The sequence below is a fragment of the Oryza glaberrima genome, chromosome 11 (genome assembly GCF_000147395.1).
Source record: "Oryza glaberrima chromosome 11, OglaRS2, whole genome shotgun sequence".
In the NCBI taxonomy this organism is placed as follows: Eukaryota; Viridiplantae; Streptophyta; class Magnoliopsida; order Poales; family Poaceae; genus Oryza; species Oryza glaberrima.
In genome coordinates this window covers 12168307-12173383 of record NC_068336.1, presented here as the reverse complement: position 1 = coordinate 12173383, position 5077 = coordinate 12168307, and the positions used below count along the sequence as shown (strand labels likewise).

The 5077-nt window shown below is 38.8% G+C and overlaps 1 pseudogene; it reads right to left on the bottom strand.

Moving 5' to 3' along the window:
- LOC127754250 (uncharacterized) lies at nt 1-2338 on the bottom strand (annotated as a pseudogene).
- Nucleotides 2339-5077: the final 2739 nt, after the last annotated feature.

Sequence of the window (5077 nt, the reverse complement as noted above, 5' to 3'; positions counted from 1 at the left end):
CTAAATCACTTCTTCACCGTTTAAGCAATCATCTATACAAAGTACACGTTATGCAGTTCAACACCGAAATATGCGAAAAATCTAAAATGCTCTAAAATGCATGATTTGTGCACAGTGGATAGGTACTGGTCTAAAATGAATTTACGTGAAAGAATTTCTATTTTATCTCATTTCATTTGAGAGTTATGAATTATAGAAGTTTGCTCGATATAGGGTAGTATTTACTTAGGTAGTGTTATAAAAATTTTTTATAAAGTGATGTTTATTAAGTTTGACTTCACAGAGGTGTAGAGGTGTGTTTTCTAAGACTAATATATTTGGTTTCACAATTTTTAGAGTTATTATGTATTCTTTATGTGGTTCACAAGTTATAACGTGTTCTAGGCATATAGTCTCTATGTGTACATGGCTTTGGAGATTTAGGTCCAGAACTTGCTTTAACTTGCTAGTGTTGTATAAAATGAGTATTTTAGTTAACTAATCTAATCTTAGTTCATAATTTCAGAGTTTATATTATTTTACTACACATTTTATAAATAGGGATGTTCTATGTTAGTTACTTAACTTATCAATCTAAAGATTGTTGCATGAGATAAGTTCATCTAAGTTTTGGTAGATGGGGATGGAACTATGGCTCCACTGGTCCTAACAAGTTTTATTTGGATTTATTTGGAGCTACCATGCATATATATATACACTTATTCATATGTATTGTTTAACCACTATTATGTGTTTAGTACCTATTCTACCAAATTAAGGTTTAGAGCTATGGTCTGTACAGAGGGTGCCATAATTCACTCTACTAGGTTGAAGTATATTACTTGCTGGTTCTACAGAAATTTGGTTCACTTCATTTAGACTAAAGATGAATTTTCTACAAATTTTACAATTTAAGGTATGCTCCATGTTGCTTATTCCTTACATAAATGCTTAGGGGTTCTTATTATACTGTAAGTATGTCTTTTTATTTTATAACATTGAAGTGCACAACTCTATGATTCTACAGAACTTGAGTTTACTCGAAAAGGATCTAAGATGAATTTTATATAAACTTCTAAAGTTCAGCTTATGCAGAACTAGTTATTTTAAAGATAATAGTTTTAGAGGCATTTGATGTAAAGTGTGTATACGTTTTATTTTACTTTTTTTTAGAGAACATGTTGGGGAATCTGTAGAAACTAAGTTTGCTCTAAAATGAGTTGAAATGAATTTTGTATGCATTTTATAATCCTGTGTATGTTTTATATGTGATTTTACGTAGATGAATTTTAGAGACAGAAATTGTATTGTGAGTGCAAGTTTTTATGCAATAAAACTAAAGTTCTTGATTTGATGAGTTAGCAGTAATTTGAATTACTCTAAGATGAGTTGTTTTCAATTTGTTATGGATTTTACAAGTTTACATGTTTTTCTGTTGAAAACATAAAGCTTTAGGTATTTCATTTAGATTTTTTCAGAATTTAAATAGATTGGGTCGACAGGTTAGTCTCAAGCCAGTATGCAAAAAGGCCCCTAGTGTTTCAGGAAAATCAACCCGTGGTCCCATGACTGTTCTGTGTGTGAAGTACGTTTTACAAACTACTACCTAGAGTTTTGATTCTTCTCAAGTGAGGTCCTTGGTTCAAGCTGATACAGAGCTAGCCATGGCCGAGCTCGTCCTCGAGCTCGCCGGCGGCAAACGGTGGCAGATCTCGGCGTGCAACCTAAGGATAAAATGTAAAGGGGTTCAAGGCGACGGTATTGGTGGTATTCTTGCAAGCATTAGTCACCGGAATTAATGGCGACGGCGGCGCGAGCTGCGGTGGTTCTCGGGTGATGGTGCATGTGGAGCTAGAGCATTGATCTAGATGTTTAGCTACATGCATGTGCCGCTATGGGATCCTAGGATGCTTACCGAGTGTCCAATGAAACTTGGCAGGGTCCAGATAGCGGTGACCGCGAGCAGAACGACTCGGCGACGGCGGGGAGCTTCGGGATGACGTTGTCGACTTGATATGGCTGATGATCTACCATGCATGCATACACACGGTGTTGAACAGGTCTCTGGAAAGCTTCATGCCCGAGGAATTGAGCTGTGACTCACCGGAGAGGGAGAAATCGAAGGTGCAGCTTGACTGCTGGAATTGGGGAAGACAATGCCGATCTCCAAGCTCGATGCACCACTGGCTGGGGTTCATGAGGGATTTAAGAGAGGACACCGAGGAGATGTTGATGGTGCGGTGGCTCGGCTCGGCTTGCTCCGGTTCGACGGCAACGAAGACGATGTCCTGATGGCGGCGTCCAGTGCGCGCTCCAGAGCATTATCGTCGAGGTTTGAGTTCCCACCAAACCACTGCATGAAATGGGATGAAACTTAGAGGGCTGGAATCGGCGAGGAGAGGTGATAATGGAATGCAAGAGAAGAGGAAACGACCGCGGCTTAATGACGCTGGAGGCAGTCGTCGTCTTCACGGCCGGCGGCGAGGTTGAGATGGAAAAGGGAGATGGAGCTGTCCTTCTTGGTTTCTTCAGTTTAAGAATAGATAATGGGGTGTGGCGATGCAGCTGGGAGGAGGAGAAGGCTAGACTAGGTGTTTGATGGCGTCGACACGTTGTGGCCACGTGTCGTTCATAGCCGGCGCCGATCTCTCTCTCAGTCTCGGCTGTCTCTGGTCGGTTGGAGGAGATGCACAGGGTGTGGAGCAAGCCAAAGAGGCTGCCATGTGGGCCCAGGGTGAAGGGAACATGGCCCAGGGCGAAGGGAACAAGGCTGGATTGTGAGAGGTGGGTAGAAGATGGGGTGTTAATTGATTTTGGACGAATTTTCAGGATTATTTTCTCCTCTAAATTTGTAGCTTCGTAACTTAATGTGTGGACCAGATTAACTAGTGTTGATTTTACTGGAGGTAGATGAAGTTACCTAGCTTCCATTTTCTTTGGTTGCACTTAAAAAGTATGGATAGATTACTCACAGAAATTAGAAGAAGAGGGGCTCTTTGGAAAATAGTTTGGATTTTTAAGAGACCTAAACAGAGAAGATAAATTCTGGAAAAATTATATTTATTCATTATAATTAACCTAGTATTTGAATAAATTATTTCGCCTGTACACTCCATGCAGTTAAATGCACATTTTAGTTATGTATGGTTTTAGCTGATTAAGAACTATATTTAGTCTATTATTTGACTAGTTTGACTTGTTTATTTAAGGTATCAAATTTAGTTAATGTTTGACCAAAATTACAGTGAATAGCTTGTGCTAATAATATTCTACATAAATTTTTCCATGATTTTATCTTGCACAAAATATCTTAGATAATCCGCAAGGCTTATCTCTTATATGTGTTTCCCTTTTCTGAATGCATGCAAATGTTTATATAAGTTATATTTGGACTCTTCTTAACCTGAGATGATGTTGATATGTTTGAGTTACAGTTTACCTTACACAGATCATAAGCTTCTTACCTGTTTATGTATAAGTTTACTTTAGTATTAGATTAAGAGGATGCTTATAGAGTTGATTAAGATAGAATATACCCTATATGACTTAATTTATTTGTTTACTTCCATGTTCATGACTCGTCTTCATATGGATGACCAAATTATTTTTGTGGGGCTTGACATTGGCCTTTTGATATATTTTAAGGTTCCTATGTATTATTTTCCATTAGTTAGCACTAAGCTCTAATGGTTTAGTTGTTTGTCTAGATTGTAATTATATTCATGAGACCTATGATGAAATGCAAATCAAAAATCCAAATGCATATGAAGGACTCAAGTCTAAACATGTCCTATGAGAGTATGCATGCTTACACATAGGTTTACATTTTTGTCCTAGGTTAGAGATGCAATGGTTTTAATTTGTTCTCAAGTTTTACTTAGGTTCAAGTTAGACTGACCACACCTAGGTTAAAAATGGAAATTTTTGGCTCTCAAAAATGGAAAAGTTAGCTTCCAACTATTTTGACAGGAAACTTTTAAGGTCTAAAATTTGGGTATGTTACAGTATAAGAAATGAGAGAGGACTACCGACAACTGCAGAATTCCTCCGACTTCTTGTACTCTACTCTATCCCTAATTCTAGTATACAATAAAGTACAATAGAGCCTCTTATAATTCAGCTCACGCTTTGGTGTATGTGAGAATGAGGGAGGAGAGGGGTATTTATAGGTGGAAGTGCATTGGGAGGATAGAGTTTCTGTAACACCCCCGGTATTCTCTGTCATGCCCGGAAATATACACCATTTCCAAACGCTCAGTGCATTAATCCTCGTCCCAGGAGACGAGGTACACATAGACATTGTTGATTATTACAAGCCACACTTGCGGAAGCGTAAAGGAAGTACTTTATTACATGGGCGACTTAGGCCCTCACACTCAAAGATAAACAAATAAAACAGCGGAAGACTATGGAACAGCAGCAGCCACAGGCACTCGACGGCGGAGCGAACTAGAGATCCAAGCCTTCATCTTCCTTAGGTCCATCCTCTGGATTATTTTTGTGAGCAAGAGTGAGTACCACCACCGTACTAAGCAAGTCACACCGGAAATGCAACCATAATACATAGGGGAAACAAGAAAATGGCCTAATAGGGTTTATTTTGCATAAAGCCATAGTTGAAACATTTTAATCAGGTTAAAGCTCATTTTAAAACACGATCCTATTCTAAGCCAATATTTTAATACTTCTAAGGCTGCAACGAAACCTCTACTGACAATTCCCAAATTTAATCTTTCAAATTCCTTGCATAACTCCAACGGCAACTGTCGTCCTTCCGTAGCATTGCAATAGCCTTTCCTGCTAAGAGCATCTGCTACAACATTAGCCTTTCCCGGGTGATAATGAATCCCCATGTCATAATCCTTAATTAATTCCAACCATCTCCGTTGTCTCATGTTCAGATCTGGCTGAGTAAAGATATACTTTAAACTCTTGTGATCGGTGTACATCTCTGTATGAGTACCGAAAAGATAATGACGCCAAATTTTCAACGCATGAACCATTGCAGCTAACTCAAGATCATGAGTAGGGTAGTTCTTCTCATGCGGACGTAACTGACGAGATGCATAGGCAACCACCTTCCCATCTTGCATCAGAA